General features: G+C 39.8%; 1 protein-coding gene across 7 annotated transcripts in view; it reads left to right on the top strand.

The window, feature by feature from the left end:
- Positions 1–22,369, top strand: part of LOC132391113 (inositol polyphosphate-4-phosphatase type I A) — a 238,540-nt gene that overhangs the window by 113,851 nt on the left and 102,320 nt on the right. For 2 of the 7 annotated variants that reach the window (XM_059963893.1, XM_059963890.1), the window contains one exon: positions 6,016–6,109. The exons of 4 other annotated variants lie outside the window; for them this stretch is intronic. The gene's annotated coding sequence lies outside the window, so the exon portion shown is untranslated. Of the gene's footprint in view, positions 1–2,470; positions 2,696–6,015; positions 6,110–22,369 lie in introns of all 7 variants that reach the window. One more of the 7 variants, XM_059963891.1, reaches the window with a different exon arrangement.

Here is a 22,369-nt window from a genome sequence, read left to right as displayed (position 1 = left end):
TCTACCTGTTTCCACCCTGTTACTTGTAAAAATACCATTCTCTTCTCCCTATTCTTACTTCTCCACTGCATCTGCTCTCAGGATGCTTTTCATTCCAGAACAAAGGAGATGTCCTCCTTTTTCAAAAAATGGAGCTCTCCTTCCTCCATGATCAATGCTACCCGCAACTGCAACTCTTCCATTTCACACATGTCTACTCTCACCCCATCCTCTCACCACCTACCAGGGATAGGGTTCCTCTTGTCAACTACCATCCCACCGGCATTCATGTCCAGCACATAATTCTCCGTAATTTCAGCCATCTCCGATGGGATCCCACCACCAAGCACGTCTTTCCCTCTCCCTCACTTTCTGATTTCCAAAGGGATCGCTCCTTAGATGACTCCATTCGTCCTTCTCCACTGATCTCCTGCCTGGTACTTCTTGCAAGTGGAACAAATTCTACACTTGCCCCTACACCACCTCCCTCACTACCATTCAGGGTCCCAAATAGTCCTTCCAGCAGAGGTGTCACTTTACCTGTAAGTTTGTTGGGATTATATACTGTGTGGTGCTCCCAGTGCATCCCCCTGTATATAAGTGAGATCCAACGTAGATTGGGAGAGCACTTCGCCGAGCACCTACACTCCATCTGCCTGAAAAAGCGGGATCTCCCAGTGGCCACATTTTAGTTCCACTTCCCATTCCCATTCCAATATGTTAATCCACGACTTCCTTCATTGTCACAGTGAGTCCGCTCTTAGGTAGAAGGAACAACATCTTCTGTCTAGGTAGCCTCCAACCTGATGGCATGAACATCGATTTCTCCAGTCATACTCCCTCCCCTTCACCATTCCCCATCCCCATCCCCTTTTCCCTCTCACACCTTATCTCTTGCCTGCCCGTCGCTTTCTCTGATGCTCCTCCCCCTTTTCTTCCATGGCCTTCTGTCCTCTCCTATTAGATTCCCATTCTCCAGCGTTCTGTCTCTTTCACCAATCAACTTCCCAGCTCTTTACTCCACCCCTCCCCGTCCCAGTTTCACTTATCACCTTGTGTTTTTCTCTCTCTCCTCCCCCACCTTTCAAATCTGCTCTTCATCTTTTCTTCTCCAGTCCTGATGAAGGGTCTCGGCCCGAAACATTGACTGTAGTCTTTTCCATAGATGTTGCCTGACCTGCGGAATTCCTCACGCAGTTTGTGTATGTTGCTTGGTTTTCCAGTATTTGCAGATATTCTCTTGGTTGTACTTTCTCTGTGTGCATTTACCCTGGGCATTCTAATTCCCTATGGATTCTAAAGATTTGTAGGATAATTGGCCATAAACTTGCCCCCAACTTGTAAATGAGTGATAGAATTGGGAGGAGTTGATGGGAATGTGGCAGGAATAATTTGTGGCTTCCATTACTGGGTGCATATTTGTTGATGCTAACTCTGTGATCCTAAGGACTTGTTTCCATTCAAGGTGACGTCATGATTAATCCATTGACTGCCCCTGTCATCCTATAAGTATCAGTTTTTCAAAAGAAGGAATTGGACACAACTTTTCATCTTTCTTGTCCTGAAACACTGACTATCTTATTTCCCTTCACAGATGCTGTCTGACCCACTGAGTTCCTCCAATAGTTTGTCTTTTGCTCCAGATTTCCAGCATCTGCAGTTTCCTGTGGCACCACTCCTTTTGACCTGTACTAATGCTTAGTATTTTGATTAGACTGGCAAACTCCCACCTAAGTTCAGCAAGCTGGTCCCATGGTGAACTTCATGTTACTCACCATGTGATGGGAATGGTTTGCTGGTAAAGACTGTCATTGATTAGCTTCAAGAACAGATGCAAGTGAAATACAGTCAACATGTTAATATTAGTTAACTCTCTTCAACATATTTGCAGTCAAATAATAACTTAAACACAGCAAAATATTAAATGACCCTTGCCTAATCACGTTATTAGTTTTGCCAGCTATTATTTTAAACAACAATCAACAATACTCAACAGATTAAAGTTAAGCTTGCCATGGAGAATAGAAATACCTATAATGACAACATATGACTCTTTGGAAGAACTAACTCTGATTCAGAGGATAATATAATTTTATGGTTGTACTTTGAATCAAATTGGCTGCAAAATTCCATATGCATCTAAGATGAGGTTTTATTTGTCAACATCAAAAAGAATAAAAAGGTTCATGCATGCCAATTTAAATCTTTCCCCAAGTAAGCAACAACTTTTCAGGTGACCCCAGTCCCTCATTGGTTCAGAGACCTTGTTCCTTCCCAGGGCTTTGATTCACTTGAAGGCTTCTTGCCAATTAGTGATTCAGATGCAGAATCTTGGATTGCTGGAAAGGCAGACTTTTTATAGTCAGAGGACAGGAGATTAAGCTCACAGTAGCATTTTGGCAATTACCAAGGGACTCTGCTAATCTGGACAGCCAGCAATAAAGATAAGTACTTCTCTATAGCTGATCCAACCTACTGTTTTACTTTCTAGGTGTCTTTATGAAATTTCAAAATACATGATTACCATCATATAGTGTGGAAACAGATCTTGGCCCTCTATGTTGTTGGCCACCATCAAGCATCCATCTACATCAGAGATTCTCAACTTTTTTCATGCCATCGACTCCTGCCATTAGCTCAGGTGATATGAGAGAGGTGTTGGCCAAAGTAAATTGGAAGGAAATGCTGGCAATAATGACAGCAGAGCAGCAATGATGTGAGTATCTGAGAAAAATGAGGAAGGTGCAAGATTGATGTATTCCAAAATACTCGAATGGAAAAATAGCACAACCGTGGCTGATAAGGGAAGTCAAAACTAGTGTAAAAGCAAAAGAGAGGGCATAGATCAAAGCAAAAATTAGTGGGAAGATGGAGGATTGGGAAGCTTTTAAAGCCCTACAGAGAGCAACTGAAAGAATCATTAGGAGGGAAAAGATGAAATATGAAAGCAAACAATATCAAAATGGATAAAAGCTTTTTCAAATATGTAAAAAAAAGATGAGAGTACAAAAATTCAACATCCACTGAATCCCCTTTATCTATCCAGTGTATAATCTCCTCAAAGAATTCCAACAGGTTCATCAGGCAAGATTTTCCCTTAAGGGAACCATGTTGACCTTGTCCTATCTTGTCCCGTGTCACCAAGTACTCCATAACCTCATCCTTAACAAATGATTCCAATATCTTCCCAACCACTGAGATCAGGCTAACTCATCTATAACTTCCTTTCTGCTGCCTTCCTTCTTTCTTAAAGAGTGGAGCAACATTTGCAATTTTCCAGTCCTCCAGGACCATGCCAGAGTCTAATGATTTTTGAAAGATTATTTCTAAAGCCACCACAATCTCTACCGCTACCTCTTTCAGAACCCTTGGGTGCAGTTCATCTGGTCCGGGTGGTTTATGTACCTTCTGGTTTTTCTGCTTTATGAGCACCTTCTCCCTTATAATAGTAACTGCACTCACTTTTCTTCCCTCACACCCTTCAACATCTGGCACACTGCTAGTGTCTTTCACAGTAAAGAGTGATGCAAAATACTCATTTAGTTTATCTGCTATCTCCTTGGCTGCTGTTAATATTTCTCCAGCTTCAGTTTCTAGTGGTCCTGTATCCACTCTCATTTTGGTTTACATAATTGAAAAAGCTTTTACTGTCCACTTTGATATTGTTTGCTAGCTTGATTTCATACTTCATCTTTTCCCTCCTAATGATTCATTCAGTTGCCCTCAGTAGGTTTTTAAAAGCTTCCCAATCCTTCAACTTCCTGCTAATTTTTGCTTTGCTCACTTTTGCCTTTACATTAGCTTTGACTTCCTTTGTCAGCTATGGGTGTACTATTTTGCCATTTGATTACAGACGTCCCCTGCTTTACAAATGTTCACTTTGCGCCACTTCGCTTTTACAAAAGACCTACATTAGTAACCTGTTTTCACTTTACAAAGAGGATTTTCGCTTTTACGAAAATTTTTCCCATATAAATTAATGGTCCTTCGCTTTACACCATTTCGGCTTAAGAAAGGTTTCATAGGAACATTCTACCTTTGTAAAGGGGGGGGGGGGGTGGCGCCTGCGTTTCTTTGTTTCTGGAATACATCTATCCTGCACCTTCCTCATTGTTCCTAGAAATGGGTGTTATTGTTGCTCTGTTGTCATCCCTGCCAGCATTTCCTTCCAATTTACTTTGGCCAATTCCTCTTTCATACCACTGTAATTTCCTTTACTCCACTGAAATACTGCTATGTCAGACTTTGCTTTCTGTCTCCCAAGTTTCAAGTTGAATTCAATCATATTGTTATCACTGCCTCCCAAGGGTTCTTTTACTGTAAGCTCCCTAACCACCTCTGGTTCATTACGTAATACGCAATCCACTATAGCTGATCCTCTAGTAGGCTCAACGACAAACTGTTCTAAAAAGCCATCTTATAGACAGTCAACAAGCTCATTCTCTTGAGATCCATTTACAACCTGATTTTCCCAATCGACCTGTATGTTGAAATTTCCAATGACTGTCATAACATTGCCCTTTTGACACGCCTTTTTGATTTTGATTGGATGTACATCAAAAGTTACAGGAAGAAGTCTGGAGTGTGGGGCTGAGGAGGGGGAAAATGGATCAACAATTATTGAATGGTGAAACAGACTCAATGGACCATGTGGCTTAATTCTTATGGACCCCAGGTTTGGAACCACTGATCTACAGTACTCGAAGCCCATTTTCACCTTGCACTCCATTAACTCCTCCCTTGATTCTCCTGCCACCCACATAGACTAGGGGAAATTTTTATGGTCATCAATTAACCTATCAACCGATACATCTTAGGCATGTGGGAGGAAACTGGAACATTCTGAGAAAGCCCTCACAGTCATAGAGAGAGTCTGTACGTTAAAGCAGTTATAAGAACTTGAAGCTCTATATTTAGACTTTAACAAAGACAACTTTCACCGTGGTACTGATGAAGCAGTGCTCACCACTGTGCTACCCCGATCAAATTGGATAGATTTTGACTTTAAATTTACTGGCATTTGTTCATCAGCCCATGTTTACCAAGTACTTCAATTTTGTCACAAATTATTACACTTGTTTCCGAATACCAGAATTGAATCAGTACTTGTTGAATTCACTATTCTTTTTTTCTGTAGTGAGGGCAAGAATTTCTGTGCTTGCAACTTTTTTGAGCATCCCAGTTTTTCCTATTCCTCTTCCCTTTACAGCAATGTTAACATTATTCTCTTATGAATGGTAGCAACTTGCGAAAATGACATAGCCATGATCACTGTCTCCATGCAGATATCTTCTTGGGCTTGAGTTCCCAGATTTTCCTTTATTATAGGGCATATGTATAAAATTAAGGGAGGGAAGTTCAGGGGAGACATCAGGGGTAAGTTTTTTACACAAAGGGTTGTGAGTGCCAGGAATGACTTGCCAGGGATGGTGGTGGAGGCTAAAACATTAGGGGTATTTAAGAACCTCTTGGATAGGCACATGGATGAAAGAAAAATGGAGGGTTATGGGGTAGTGTGGGTTTCATACTTTTATTTTAAGGATTATATGGGTCGGCACAACATGGAGGGCTGAAGGGCCTGTACTGTGCTGCAGTGTTCTATATTTTGTAGTTTATATTTTACAAAATGGATTTCTAGATTCCCTCTTCTGATACCCACTAATTTATATTCATGCTGTCTTGAGACCTAAAATTTTTTTTAGAATTCTTGGGCTTTCCATCTTTATATTACATCAGCTTCCTTTTTCATTTTCACTTTAATCTCCTAATTCTAGTTACCCAGGCAACATTGGTTGCAGTTAAACTTCTAAATAATGGGAATGTGATCTAGTCAGTACACAAGCTTAGTTGTTAAAAATCAGTCATACAAGAGCAGTTACTGTGGCATCTTGTTGGCAAAGCAAATTGCTTTGCACCGACAAAAAAGTTCTTGTAACATTTGAATAATTTCAATTTATAAGGGCTGTATTTTATTGTACAACATGTTTCTCCAATTTTGAGTTGAAAATCAAGAGGAATGTCTGCTGTTCTTTGCAGTTAAACAGGAGCTGCCAACTTCATTTGGTCCTTCAATACTGGATGGAAGGCAGACATTGTAAACTTGCATTGAAAATGTTGAGGTGAAATTTTGGTACGTAAATTCCTTAATTTGAAGATAATTACCCAGGAAACAGAATTTTAAAATTTGTAGATTTTGTTTAAATAAAAATTTTCAGGTTTTCACCTAGTTTTGTTTTGACTTTTCTGAGTTAAAGGATATATATTTCTCACATGTTCTCAATCATTCTGGTTTAGATCTTTTCTATTTTGTTACAGTCCCCTAAATGTCAAGGAACAGTTCTACGTCAATGATAACTTATTTCACATCTGTTACTGTTTGCGTGAAGTATCTTGTATCGTGCCCAATGTAGTCTTTAGAAATTTGTATTTTTTTCCCCCAGTATTTCTGCTCAGCAAATTGGTGCAAGATCTTGCTTTTCTAGTTTTTCTGCACCTTGTTTTGATTACCTCAGCCCAGATCTCTTTCCTGAATATTCCTTTATAATCCATTTACACTCATGGCACTTAACTCACTTTACAAATCAAGAAACAAAATTAGTTATTATATTTGGAAAATGGACCAAATTGACTTCATGAAATTTCAATTGGTGTTCAATTTTGTACTATTAATATCAATATGTTGTTGCTGCCTGCTAAGTCATTTCAAAATTAGTTATTTTAGTAAAATCTCATTTTACTATCTCATTTTAAAATATGGACTTTTCCCATGAAAACAATATTTTCAAGTGACCTAATTAGGGTTTTTAAGGTTAGGAAAGTAATTAATATAGTAGGTTCAGGCAATTTGTTCACCTTGATAGTATTTAAACACAAGGGACATAAAATAGAAAATGAATGTTGGAAGTCTCTGTAATGGGCGTGAAATAAGTTATGATTGATATAGACCATGTAAAATCACCATGAGACAATTTGGAGAATTGTGTTAATAAAGTGGGTTCTGAGAAGAACTTTGTTAAATAATACAAGAGATTTTGTTGACCTATTGGAGTCACAAAGTTATACAGCACAGAAATGGACCCTTTGTACCAACCTTTTAGCAGTTAAACTTCAGAAATATTTGTCCACATTGGGTTTGTATCCTTCATTACCATGTCTATTTTAAGTACCTGTCTAAATATTTCTTAAACAAATTAAGGTATCTGACATCTCTGGCAGTGAAATCCAGTTAGTGACTACTCTGTGATTTGTGTGAAAGGATTTTTTCCTTAGAGCCCAGTTTTTGCTATTCTTATGATGAGGAAAAGATTATGACTATTTATGCTATCGGTGCCTCTTATAATTTTGTATAAATCTGTTGAGTTGATTCACTCCAGGCAAAAAAGACCCAACTTATCCATTGTCACCCCTTAAGTTCTCAGATGCAGGTGACATCCTGGTGAATATCCTCTGCATTCTGCACTTGGAAGGTTGGTTGATCGCTGAGATTGGCAAAATATTTAGACCATAAGACTATAAGCCATAGCAGCAGAATTAGGCCATTCAGCCCATCATGGCTGATCCCAGATCCCATTTAACTCCATACAACTGGCCTCTCACTCTACCCCTTGATGCCCCAATCTATCAGGAATCTATCAACTTCTGCTTTTAATTTACCCATGGACTTGGCCTCCACCACAGTCTGTGGCAGAGCATTCCACAGATTCACCACTCTTTGGCTAAAAAAAATTCCTCCTTGCTTTTGTTCTAAAACATTGACCCTCAATTTTGAGGCTGTGCCCTCTCGTTCTAGATACCTCCACCAGAGGAAACATCATCTCCACATCCACCTTATTTAGTCCTTTCAACATTCACTAGGTTTCCTGGACCAGATGGTGTACACCCCAGAGTCCTGAAAGAGGTGGCTGAAGAGATCATGGAGGATTTAATAATGACCTTTCAATGATGAGGTTCTAAGTGGTTCCAGATGACTGGACACTTGCAAATGTCACTCCATTCTTCAAGAAGGGAGAGAGGCAGAAAAAAGGAAACTTAAGGCCCGTTATTCTGACCTCAGTGGTTGGGAAGATGTGAGTTGATTCTTAAGGATGAGGTCTCAGGGTACTTGGGAACACATGATAAAATAGGCCTCAATCAAGTGTAAAGGGGGTTTCTTCTTTTTTCTTTGTTACTGTTGGGAAAGGGTTTCTTTTTTGTTAACTAGCAGGAATGCTAATTTACTGATAACGAGAATGGTATTCCTTTGTAAACCAAATGGGGATTAATGTTCTTTCTTCTGAGTCTGTAAGCTTTTGTTGACGGGCTTTTGGGCAGATGGCGCGAGGGGGTCGAGAGAGAGGACGCAATGCTCTAAGCTGGGCGAGGATCGGACCCCAAAGGGGGGTCCGAGGCCGGGAGATTCTCCGAGGAGGGGGGGGATGAAGCTAGATGTGCTTGGTTGACCACTCGGAGGGTCCTGAGCTGTTTGGAGAGTCGAGGAGTTCGGAGGGTCCTAAGCTGCGAGTCGAGGAGTTCGGAGGGGATCGAATGGTGGCCAGAAGACTTCAGTAATTGAGCTCCAACGGCTGTGCACGAAGTGGTTTGGACTTTGATAAGTTTGGCGCCTTTTCTTTAATTTTCTCTTCATATATACTGTATCGTTATTAATCACTTAGTTATAGTAACCTTTATAAATTGTACTCATTTAATCGCATATGGTGTACTGTCTGTTTTTGGGCGAGGCGGGGACATCACACAGCATCCACACCAGCTGATTAGCCAGTTTGGCGGTGCCGAAGGCTGCTCCCCCTAGACGAAACGAGCTGAGCCAGCCTGAGGCGACCCAGGGGGTTACATTGTGGGGTGCTCGTCCGGGATTGATTTCTGTGGAGGCTGTGTGATCACCCTATTTAAATTGTGTCTGCGGCGAAGAGCTGGTGTGCCTTTGTGGGTGTGCGATTGCTGGTGATCGCTGCGTGTGTGTTGGGTGGGGTGGCTGCTGTTGCTAGCCTGGAGGTCGTTGTTCGAGTTCCGACTAGTGCTGACGAAATGGTGGTGGGACCATGGGTTGTCCGTACTGTTTGGAGAGTGAGGAGTGACAGGTTGGGATGTTTCAGCAGTGGTGAGCTCCGCCCAGTTATTGGAATAATGTCCAACCCTAAAGGGGCGGAAGCGTGGGCGGAGCGGACCCCTCAGTTATTGGGTGAGTGGCAGTGCTTGGCTGAGGAAAAGCGACAGGGACGGGTTGAAAGTTTGAGTAGGCGGGCTGGTGAACTGTCGGGCGCAATTACCTCGAAGTGACCGCTGCCAGTTCTGGGATAGTGTGGGAAAATGCATGTGGTTCGACTGGAAGTCAAATGCCGCAGCTGGGGGGCTTATCATACCCGTGGCAAGAGATTGGTGGGAAGTTTGTAGGGTATCCCTTTTTGCCTAGGGGGGCAGATAAATTGCTTGTGGTGCCAAGGGGATCTGTCAAGGGGATCAGTTGTTCCTTTGATTCGAGAAGTGTCGGGAAACTTAGAGGAGGCCCAGTGGGGGAACGGCTTGGGGTCTCTGGGGGAGCACGTTCCCAGCAATGTACCAAGGAACTCCCGAAAGGAACAGACTCTATTCCTGAAGGCTTAGAGGGGCCACGCGCACAGGTGTTGTTACGGATGGATGGAAGTCAAGTTAAAGCCATCCTCGGCACCGGGGCGCCGGTTAAGTTGCTGTATAGTTTGTTTCATAACCATTATTGGAAGCATTTACCCTTGACGACATTGAGGACACTGGAGATTCGGGGTACCAGTGCCGGTGATTATCCAGACGACGGTTGTTGGTCAGTGAAAATGGAGTTCTTAGAGGCAAATGTGGAGGAGACTGAGGTTCATGAATCGTTAATGCTGATGTGTCCGGACCCTGTTGAGACGGGCAGCGTTTCTGTTCTAGAGAGAACCAATATCCTGCTGGTGCGCTTGGGGGCCTGCCCGGAGGAAGCGGGTGAGCGTTGTTTGGAGGCATTGTCGATGCACCCAGAGTTTCGAGCTGCTTGTGCGGACGTGTGTAGCAGCATTGGGCCGATACCGAATTCAAACAAGAGCCAGTGGTGGTACGGCCTGGGGGAAGTATCTGAGGATGAGACCCTCTTAGTGGACGCTGCGAAATACCACGAGAGAGGGGAGTTGACTGCTGAAGACACCTCGGAGAGAGAGAGGTTGCGGCGACTGGCCCCTGAAGCCGTGGAAGACGTAGGCAGCGTGTGTGTGGATTGTATTGCGTTGAAGAGGCGCACTGTCAGTGACCAGAATATGGCCCTGAGGGCCGGAGAGGCGATGGCCTGTCTGAATGGTGCGATGTGGTTTAAGGTGCTCGATCTGAGGAGTGGATGTTTCCAGATCCCGATGAGTGGGGCCGACAAGGACAAGACGGCCGTTATAAATTCCCTAGGAGTCTTTGGGTCCGAAAAGATGCCACAGGGCATATCTGGAGCCCTTGCAACTTTCCTGCGGGGCAGGTGGAAGACCATGGGGGATATGGAGGCGTTTGGAGTTTTGGTGTATGTGGATGATCTCTTGGTACTTGGATTTGCCTCAGGAGAATATGAAGTGAGGTCGTTGCAGGAGCAGCTGAGAACTACCGAGTTAAAGTGTTTTCTGGACACGTGCCAGGGCTGGCGAAGGTCGCAGCTCGTGAGTGACTGTCTCTACGGAATCAAGTTTGAAATGAAGACGGAGAGACTGGAGAAAGCGATCTGGAACCAGTCGGAAGACTTACAAGTTGGAGAGAATGAAGAAAGTTGTCTGACTGAGGGTAATAGCAAACTGAGAACCCGGAGAGGGGAGTTTGCGGAGGTGAAGAAATTACAGACGAATCTCAGAAGAGAGAAGCGGAAGCTTGAAGGGATCCTGAAGATGACCATCGACAGTTCAAATGAAGTGCAAAACCTGAAAGTTGATCTGGAAGAAGTCATGAGGAAGAAAAAGCTGGAGAGAAGTGCAGTGAATACTGAACAGGAGGCTGAAGAGACTGCGGGAGCAGTGCAGGCCACGTGTTTCCATTTGGAGAAGATCAAACAGCAGCTACCGATCACAGGAATGAGGAAGAATACAGATTCGATGGATGATGTGCTGGATGTGTGGTACATGCTGCCTTTTGCTGACTTTCCCTCGATTGAGGAAGAGACCTTTGGCCCTTCTCCCATTGAGTCAGGTGTAGCGGGGAGGGTTAGCTGTGTGCAGTGTGGGGCATGAGTGAGAGGTTGAGAGAGGAGTTGGTAGTGGGCCCAAGGTATCCCCAGTTGTGTCCGAGCCTGAAGGGTTTAGGTGAGGGGGTACGGAGGCCTCAGAAGGGTTAGGGAACTCCCAGATAGTTGGCCTAAGTAGCGCCTGAGGAACAGGGCGTGAGGGTTACTGTGTGGGGAGGAGATGTCACTGTTTGTGCTTGGGTTACGGTGTGTTGGCAGGAAAGGTGGCGAGTTATTTAGTAGTCATGAGGACATTGACTTTTATTTGGTGGAGGGAGAGTATAAAGGGGGTTTCTTTTTTCTTTGTTACTGTTGGGAAAGGGTTTCTTTTTGTTAACTAGCAGGAATGCTAATTTACTGATAACGAGAATGGTATTCTTTTGTAAACCAAATGGGGATTAATGTTCTTTCTTCTGAGTCTGTAAGCTTTTGTTGACGGGCTTTTGGGCAGATCGGCGCGAGGGGGTCGAGAGAGAGGACGCAATGCTCTAAGCTGGGCGAGGATCGGACCCCAAAGGGGGGTCCAAGGCCGGGAGATTCTCTGAGGGGGGGGGGTGAAGCTAGATGTGCTTGGTTGACCACTCGGAGGGTCTTGAGCTGTTTGTAGAGTCGAGGAGTTCGGAGGGTCCTGAGCTGCGAGTCGAGGAGCTCGGAGGGGATCGAATGGTGGCCAGAAGACTTCAGTAATTGAGCTCCAATGGCTGTGCACGAAGTGGTTTGGACTTTGATAAGTTTGGCGCCTTTTCTTTAATTTTCTCTTCATATATACTGTATCATTATTAATCACTTAGTTATAGTAACCTTTATAAATTGTACTCATTTAATCGCATATGGTGTACTGTCTGTTTTTGGGCGAGGCGGGGACATCACACAGCATCCACACCAGCTGATTACCCAGTTTGGCGGGGCCGAAGGCTGCTCCCCCAGACGAAACGAGCTGAGCCAGCCTGAGGCGACCCAGGGGGTTACACATGATAAAATAGGCCTCAATCAACATGTTTCCTCAAGGAAAAATCTTGCCTGACAAATCTGTTGAAATTCTTTGAAAAAAACAACAAGCAAGAGAGACAAAGGAGAATCGGTTGATACTGTGTACTTGGATTTTCAGAAAGTCTTCGGCAAAGTGCCACACATGAGGCTGCTTAACAAGCTATGAGCCTACATTATTACAGGAAAGATTCTACCATGGGTATAAGCAGTGTCTGATTGGCAGGAGACAAAGAGTGGGAAAGGGACCATTTTCTGGCTTGCTACCTGTGACAAATGGTGTTCCACAGGTGACTGTGTTGTGAACTATACTTTTTTACTTTATATGTCAATGATTTGGATGATGGAATTGAAGGCTTTGTTGCAAAGTTTACAGACAATATGAAGATAGGTGGAGAGGTAGTTAGTTTTGAGGAAGAAGATAGGATACATGAGACCATAAGACATACGAGTAGAACTAGGCCATTCAACTCATTGAGTGTGCACTGCCATTTCATCATGGCTGATTCCGGATCCCACTCAACCCCATACACCTGCCTTCTCTCTATATCCTTTGATGCCCTGACCGATCAGGAAGTGATCAACTTCCACCTTAAATATACCAATCAACTTGGCCTCCACAGCAGTCTGTGACAGAGCATTCCACAGATTCACTGCTCTCTGGCTAAATAAATTCCTCCTTATCTCCATTCTGAAAGGTTGCCCCTCAATTTTGAGGCTGTGCTGTCTAGTTCTGGATAGCCCCACCAGAGGAAACATCCTCTCCACATCCATGCTATCCTTCAAAATTAGCAGGTTTCAGTGAGATTCTTCCCCCCCCCCCCCCCGCCCCCGCATTCTTCTAAGTTCCAGTGAGTACAGTTCCAAAGCTGCCAAATGTTCCCCATGTTAACATCTTAATTTCTGAAATCATCCTTGTGAACCTCCTCTGGACTCCCTCCAATGCCAACATATCCTTCTGAGATATGGGGCCAAAATTGTTGACAGTACCCCAAGTGAGACCTAACTAGATCTTATAAAGACTCAGCATTATCTTCTTGCTTTTATTTTGTTCCCCTTGAAATAAATGTCAACATGGCATTAGCTGCATTTACCACAGACTGGACCTGTAGGTTAACCTTATGGGAGTCTTACACGAGGACCACTAAGTCTCTCTGCACGTCTGATGTTTGATCCTTCTCCCCATGTAGATAATAGTCCACACTATTGTTCCTTTTACTAAAATGCTTTAATACACGTTTCCGTACACTGTATTCCATTTCCCACTTTTTTGCCCATTCTTCCAATTTGTCTAAGTCCTGCTGAAATCGCATTGCTTCCTCAGCACTACTTACCCCTCCGCCTATCTTTGTATCATTCGCAAACTTTGCCACAAAGCTATCAATTCCATTATCTAAATCATTGACAAACAATATGAAAAGCATTAGTCCCAATACTGATCCCTGAGGAACACCACTAGTCACTGGCAGTCAACCAGAAAAGGCCCCTTTATTCCCACTTGCTGCCTCCTGCCTGTCAGCCATTCTGCTATCCACACCTGTATCTTTCCTGTAATGCTATAGGATTTTATCTTGTTAAGTTGCTTCATATGTGGCACTTTATCAAATACCTTCTGAAAATGACATTCACTGCCTACGCTGCTTGCTACTTCCTCGAAGAAATCTTAACAGATTTGTCAGGCAAGATTTTGCTTTACAGAAACCATTCTGACTTTGACTTATTTTATCATTAGTATCCTCAAATCCTTTTCTTTAATAATGGACTCCAACACTTTCCAACCACTGAGGTTAGGCTAACTGGCCTATAATTTCTTTTGCCTTCCTCCCTTCTTAAGGAGTGGAGTGACATTTGCAAGGTTCTAGTCCTCCGGAAGCATGCCAGAATCAATTGATTCTTGAAAGATCATAAACAATGCATCTGCTCTCTCTTAGGCAAACTCTTTCAGAACTCTGGAATGTAGTCCATCTGGCTTAGGTGACTTATCCGTCTTAAGAACCTGGAGTTTGCTTTTTCCTTTGTAATAGCAATAGCATTCACCCCTGCTCCCTGACACTCATGGAACTCTGGCACACTGTGAGTGTTTTCTACAGTGAAGACAGTTGCAAAGTACCCATTAAGTTCATCTACCATTTCTTTATTCTGCCCCCCCTCCCCTTGCTACCTCACCAGCATAATTTTCCAGTGGTCCAATATCAACTCTCACCTTCTATTTACTCTTTATAAAACCAAAAAAAAAACATTTGGTATCCTGCTTTATGTTATTAGCTTGTCTGCCTTCTTATTTCATCTGTGGGACATTATTTCATCTGTCCTAACTTCTGCAGAACATATCTATCCTTAGCCTTGTTAACTATTCCCAGAAACTTCAGCCATCTCTGCTCTAATGTCATCCCTGCCCGTATCCTCCTTCAATCCACCTGGGTGAGGTCCTGTCTCATGCCTCTGTAAATCCCTTTCTGATACTGATACATGTGACTTATGCTTCTCCCCCTCATATTGTGGTGTGAATTCAATCATATTATGATCCCTGCCTCCTAAGGGTTCCTTTATGTTAAGCTCCCTAATATGATCTGGGTTATTACACAACACCCAATCTAAATTAGCCTTTCCCCGAGTAGGTTCAACCACATGCTGCTCTAAACAGCCATCTTGTAGGCATTCATCAAGTTCCCTCTCTTGCAATCTGACACCAACCTGATTTTCCCAATGTCCTTGCATATTGACAGACAGATACTTTACTGATCCTGAGGGGTAATTGAGTTTCGTCACAGTCGCACCAACCAAGAATAGTGTAGAAATATAGCAATATAAAACCATAAATAATTAAATAATAATAAGTAAATTATGCCAAGTAGAAATTAGTCCAGGGCCAGCCTATTGGCTCAGGGTGTCTGACACTCCGAGGGAGGAGTTGTAAAGTTTGATGGCCACAGGCAGGAATGACTTCCTATGACGCTCAGTTTTGCATCTCGGTGGAATGAGTCTCTGGCTGAATGTACTCCTGTGCCAAACCATTATGGAGTGGTTGGGAGACATTGTCCAAGATGGTCCCCATTACAATTGTCTCATTACCCTTATTATATTCCTTTTCCAGCTCTCTTGAGAAACTCAACTCAACATCTTGGCTACTATTTGGAGGCCTATATATGACTCCCAAAATGTGTTTTTTTAACCCTTGCAGTTTGTGAACTCCACCCACAAAGATTCAACATTCTCTGACCTCATTCACCTATTTCTAAAGATGTAATTCCATCTCTTACAAACAGAGCCACATCACCGCCTCTGCCTTCTTGCCCGCCCTTTCGATACAAAGTAATTCTTTGATGTTAAGCTCCCAACTATGGCCTTCTTTCAGCCACGACTCAGTGATGCCCAGTGTCATACCGACCAATCTCTAATTGTGCCTTGAGTTCGTCCACCTTATTCTGAAAGCAATGTGCATTTAAATACAGCACCTTCAGTCCTGCATTCTTCACCCTTTTGAATTTTGCCTCTGTGGTACAATTTATCTCTTTACTCTGTCTGCATTTGTACCCAATCATTGGTTTGTCCTTCCTTATATTCATGTTACTTCCATAATCTACTTGTAAACCTTAGGTCTTAGATTAGGAAAATGGGCAAAGAAGTGGCAGATGGAATACAGTGTCGGGAAGTGTACGGTCATGCACTTTAGAAGAAATGAAAGGGTTGACTATTTTCTAAATGGAGAGAGAATACAAAAAACTGAGGTGCAAAGGAACGGAATCCTCATGTAGGATTCCCTGAAGGTTAATTTGAAGGTTGATTCTGTGGTGAGGAAGACAAAAGCAATGTTAGCATTCATTTCAAGAGGACTAGAACATAAAAGCAAGGATGTAATGTTGAGAATTTATAAGCACTGGTGAGGCCTCCCTTGGAGCATTATGAGCAGGGTTTGTGCCCCTTAGAAAGCTTGTGCATAAACTGGAGAGAGTTCAAAGGAGGTTCATGAAAATGATTCCATGATTGAATTCCTTGTCATGTGAAGGGCATTTGATGCTCTGGGCCTGTGTTTGCTGGAATTCAGAAGAATGAGGCGTGTCCTCATTGTAATCTATCGAATGGTGAAAAGCCTTGATAGAGTGGATGTGGAGAGGATGTTTCCTATTGTGGGATAGTCTATGACCAGAGGACACAACCTCAGAATATAGGAGCATTCATTTAGAACAGAGATGAGGTGGAATTTCATTAACCAGAGAGTGGTGAATCTGTGGAATTCTTTGCCACAGGCAACTGGAGGCCAACTTTTGTGTTCATTTAAGGCAGAGATAGATTCTTGATTGGTCGGGGCATGAGGGAGTACAGGGAGAAAGCAGGATATTGGGGCTAAGAGGAAAATTGGATTAGCCATGATGAAATGGTGGAGCAGACTCAGTGGACTAAATGGCCTAATTCTACTCCTATCTTCACACCCAAGTAGTTAAAGTTTATCAAAAACAGCAAGGGCCCCCAGCATCATTCCAATCACAAAAGCATCCTCCCATTGCTGCCTTCTGCCTGTTATTACTAAACCAATTTTGGATCCAATTAGGCAGCTTACCTTGAATCCCATGTACCTTGTTAAATGCTTTGCTGAAGTCTGTATAGACAGCATCTGCTGCTCTGTCATCATCAGTTTTCTCAATTGCCTCCTCAGAAAAGCAATCAGGATTTCAGACAGTTCTGATCCGACTTCATCTCCGAATGAATGAATGAATAAATAAATAAAGACAATATAATATAATATATATTAAAAAATATATATATAAAAAAAATCAGCATAGATTTTGTGACATGGACCTGCTGTTTTCAACTTCTAGGGGTGAAGCGTCCAGAGTCTGGCATTGTGGTACAAAATACAAGGAAACAGCGTCTCAATTGATGCAATACTAGATATAACAAGTGCCAGAACAGAAAACTTTTTTTCCCCAGCAGAAGTATTGGTGGAATTTAGGCAATCCCAGCTGTGCTGCTGGACTTCATGAGACTCATAGCAAAATACTTTATATTGAAAGACATGTTACTTAATTGTCAGTGAGTAATTTTGGACTCTGCATGAGAGACTGGCATTGGATGGGTAAATACCGGAGATTCCACTTAAAACTGCTTGCATTTATCAGTGAATTGCAGGCTATTCTCTTAAATTTCTGATCCCAATGGAGTTCCAATGCATATCCAGACTTTTCGTTTTTCTTAGGATACAGAAAGGATTCACTTTGGCCTCAGCACTCATACCTGCTTGGCTAGATTCTGCTCTTAATTCCATTTTCAAGTTTGTATATGATACCATGGTAATGGGTTGTGTCACAAATAAACATGAGTCTGAGTACAGCAAGAAGATCGAGAGCTTAGTAACATGATGTCTTGACAAAAAACTTTCCCTCATTGACTTCAGGAAAGGGGTAATGTCAACATCAGCTGTATTGAGCTTGAGAGCTTCAGGTTCCTAAGTGGGAACATCACCAACAGTCCTGGTCTAACCATTTAGATGCCATGGCAAAGAAAGCTGATCAGCAATTCTACTTCCTCAGGAAGCTAAAAAAATTTGGCATGTCTTTTCTAACTATTATCATTTTTTATCGATGCAATTTTTAATGAAAGCATCCTATGTGGATACATAATGGTTTGGTATGGAACCTGTTCTGCACTTGACCATTAGAAACTGCAAGAGAGCTGTAGACACAGCACAGAAGTTATATATCCGGATAGGATGCTTTCTATGGTTGTTTTATGGTTCTCTCCCCCAGCCTTGTGTTGTTCCTTTCAACTCTGACTAGCCTAAGCCAGTTAAATGAGGCAACCCAGACACTGAGTCTAATGAGATTACAGCTTTTTCTTTGGTGGTGGCTCTTTAGGTAATAAATAGCTCCTCCTCTGAGAATGATCCTCAGGTTTAGCAGGTCATTACCTGAAGCTCTTTGTGTCCACATTTAATTGCTCTAATTCAATTATCACAGAGCAAAAATCCGTTCAGAGTTCACAAAATGGGAGTGAAGAAAGACAATTGTTTTGTCTGCTTCTTCTGTCCTTGATTCATCCGAATCCACTAATTTGTATAGTTTTTATTTATTAATTAAATTTTTAGAAAATTACAAAGAATAAATGTAATGAAAAATTAGTAAGAAAAAGAAAAATAATATTAATCCTTCCCCCCTCCCCTTAACCCTTATCTAAAGAAAGAAAAAAAAAGAAAGAAAGAAAGAAGAAAAAGATTGTCTGGATATCAGAGGATCCCCACATGCTCCATGGAGTTCAAAATAATTTTAATATTTATTTTTACTTTCCCCAATTACTTTATAATTTTATCTTCAAAGGACCTATATATTTAATCCCATCTTTTGTAGGTATGGGAGTCAAATTTTCAAAAATATATCATATTCATTTCTTAGATTATATGCAATTTTTTCAAGTGGAATACAACTATATATTTCATTATTCCAATGATCCATAGTTAAATATAAATCAGATTTCCAAGTTAACTGCGATAACTTTTTTAGCTACTGCCAATGCAATTATTCAATTTAAGTTTCGGTATTGTCCCTTCAGTATCTCCTAATAAAAATTATATTGGACCATGTGGGAGTTGTACTCCAGTAATTTGTTCCAATAAAAGTCTTAGATTTATCCAAAATGGTTGAATTTTAAAACAAGACCAAGTAGAGTGTAAAAAAGTACCAATTTCTTGATTACATCGAAAACATTGGTCAGACATATTTGAATTTAATCTATTTATTTTCTGTGGTGTTATATATAATTGATGTAAAAAATTATATTGTATTAATCTAAGTCGAACATTTATTGTATTTATCATACTATCAGAACATAATCTTGACCAACTTTTTCCATCAATTTTAACATTCAAATCTGATTCCCATTTTTGTCTTGATTTATGAATTCCAGATTCAATTGTCTGTTTTTGAATCAAATTGTACATACAAGATGTAAATTTTTTAATTTTTCCTTTTTGAATTAATATTTCTATTTCACTAGGTTTTGGCATCAACATTGTTTGACCCAGCTTTTCTCGTAACTAAGCCTTTAATTGAAAATAACTGAAAAGAGTGTTGTTTGATATTTTATATTTATTTTTTAATTGATCAAACAACATCAATATACCTCCTTCAAAACAATCACCTATATATTTAATCCCCTTTTGGAACCAATTATGTAAAAGTTTATTATCCATTGTAAAAGGAATAAGCCTATTTTGAATTAAAGTTCTTTTTGCTAATAAAGATTTCTTTATCTCATCGTCCACATTTACCTTATTCCATAAATCAATCAAGTGTCTTAATACAGGAGATTCTTTTTTTTTCCCGTATCCATTTGGATTCCCATTCATATATATAAAATCTTCTGGTATGTTTTCTCCTATCTTATCTAATTCTATTCTAATCCATGCCGGGTTTTTTTTCCATAAAAAAAAGACGCAATAAATCTAAGTTGATTTGCTTTATAATAATTCTTAAAATTTGGAAGTTGTAACCCTCCTGAATCAAATTTACATGTCAATTTTTCCAATGATATTCTTGACATCTTTCCTTTCCAAAGAAATTTCCTTACATATTTATTCAGTTCTTGAAAAAACTTCTGAGGTAACTGTATTGGTAAAGTTTGGAATAAATATTTCAATCTAGGAAATACATTCATTTTTACAGCATTAACTCTACCTATTAATGTTATTGGTAACATTTCCATTCATCAAGATCCTCTTTTATATTTTTTAATAATGGCAAATAATTTTGTTTATATAAATTTTTTACATCATTATCAACTCTAATACCTAAATATTTTATCCCATTTATTGACCATCGAAATTGAGTTACTAATTGACATTGATTATAATTTCCTTTGGTAAGGGGTAAAATTTCACTTTTATCCCAATTTACTTTATACCCTGATACTTTCTCATATTCTTCCAGTCTAAAAGATAATCTTTGCAAAGATTGCAATGGGTTTGTTAAATAAATCAAAACATCATCAGCAAATAAATTAATCTTATATTCTTCTTGATTAACTCTAAAGCCCCCAATGTCTGAATCTGTTCTAATTAATTCAGCTAATGGTTCAATTGCCAATACAAATAAAGCAGGTGATAATGTCTAGTTGACCTCGTTAAGCAAAATGGTGTTGAAATCTGACCATTTGTAAATACTTCAGCTTGAGGATTAGTATTTAATCCATTGTATCAAAGATTTTCCTAACTCATATTTTTCCAATACCTTAAATAAAAAATCCCATTCCAATCATAAAATGCTTTTTCTGCATCCAAAGCAACTGCCACACTCATTTCCTCTCTTTTTTGTGCCAAATGAATTATACTAAGTAACCGGGTTATATTATCCATTGATTGTTTTTAATAAAACCTGTTTGATCCATATGTTTCAATTTTGGTAAATACTTAGATATTTTATTAGATAAAATTTTTGCTATTATTTTATAATCTGTATTCAACAAAGAAATAGGCCTATATGATGTTGGTTTTTAAGGATCATCTTTTTTTGGCAATACAGTTATGATCGCTGTTAAAAAAGATTGTGGGAGTTTATGCATTCTTTCCATTTGATATATTAATTCCATAAAAGGAGGAATTAATAAAACTTTAATTTTTTTATAAAATTCAGGAGGAAAACCATCTTCTGCTGGGGATTTATTACTCTGAAGTGATCCTAAAGCTTTTTCAACCTCTTTTAATGTAAAGGGCATATCTAATCCTTTCTGTTCTTCCAAATTTAATTTTGGAAGGGTTATTTGTGATAAAAAAAATTATCTATCTCAGCAATCTTATTTTGTGATTCTGATTGATATAATTCAGTATAAATTTTTTTTAAAGTTTCATTAATTTCTGAAGGTTTATAAGTAACCTTATTTACACTTGTTCTAATTGCATTTATTGTTTTGGAAGCCTGTTCTGTTTTCAACTGCAAAGCAAGAATCTTATGTGATCTTTCACCTAATTCGTAATATTTCTGTTTAGTTCTCATAATTACTTTTTCTGTACGATATGTCTGGAGTGTATTATGTTGTAATTTTTTATTAACAAGTTGTCTTCGTTTTTCTTCTGTCATATATCTTTGAGATTCTTTTTCTAACTTTATGATATCTTCTTCCAATTGATCTATTTCTGCCATGCATTCCTTCTTAATTTTAGATGTATAACTTATAATCTGACCCCTTAAATATGCTTTCATTGCTTCCCATAATACAATTTTATCTTCAACTGAATGTAAATTTGTATCCAAAAAAAATTGAATCTGTTTTTTCATAAAATCACAAAAATCTTGACGTTTTAATAAAATTGAATTAAATCTCCATCTATAGATCGATTCCTCCTTATCCATCATTATCAAGGGGGAATGATCTGACAGTATTCTTGCTTTATATTCCACACTTTTCACTCTACCCTGAATATTTTTTGATAATAAAAAAAATCAATCCTTGATTAAGTTTTATGTCTGAATAAAATGAATAATCTCTTTCTCTTGGATTAATTTTTCTTCATATATCAATCAGATTTAAATCTTTCATTAATGATAAAGTTAGTTTTATTTTGATTTTGTAGCAACTTTAGTTGACCTGTCCAAAACTGGATCTAAACAAAAATCAAAATCTCCACCTATTAATACTTTATCATGTGCATCAGCCAAGTTCAAAAAAACTTATTGTATGAATTTTGCATCATTTTCATTTGGTGCATAAATGTTCATAAAAGTCCATAATTCTGAAAAAATTTGACAATGTATAATCACATATCTCCCCACAGAATCAATTACTACATTTTGTATTTTAATTTGTAAAGTTTTATTAACCAAAATTGCAACTCCTCTCAATTTTGAATTAAATGAAGCTGCAATGACATTTCCAACCCAATCTCTCTTTAATTTCTTATGTTCTGTTTCTGTTAAATGTGTTTCTTGTAAAAAAGCTATATCTCCTTTCATTTTCTTAATATATGTTAAAACTCTTTTTCTTTTCACAGGTCCATTAAGTCCATTAACATTAAAACTTAAAAAATTAAGTAAAGTAATCATTCATAATACCTTGGGAACTCTTTGAAATTCTCTATGTTGCTATGAGTCTCTCCCCAACCATCCAGGCAAAAAAGAAGAAAAATAGAAAAAAGGTAACTAATATATAAGAAAAAAAACGAAATACCCCCCCCCCACTAATGTTGCAAATAAAAAGAACACAACATTACCCCCCCCCCCC

The sequence above is a fragment of the Hypanus sabinus genome, chromosome 3, assembly GCF_030144855.1.
Source record: "Hypanus sabinus isolate sHypSab1 chromosome 3, sHypSab1.hap1, whole genome shotgun sequence".
In the NCBI taxonomy this organism is placed as follows: Eukaryota; Metazoa; Chordata; class Chondrichthyes; order Myliobatiformes; family Dasyatidae; genus Hypanus; species Hypanus sabinus.
The sequence above is the reverse complement of the archived record's forward strand: the minus strand, read 5'-3'. Positions and strand labels throughout refer to the sequence as shown.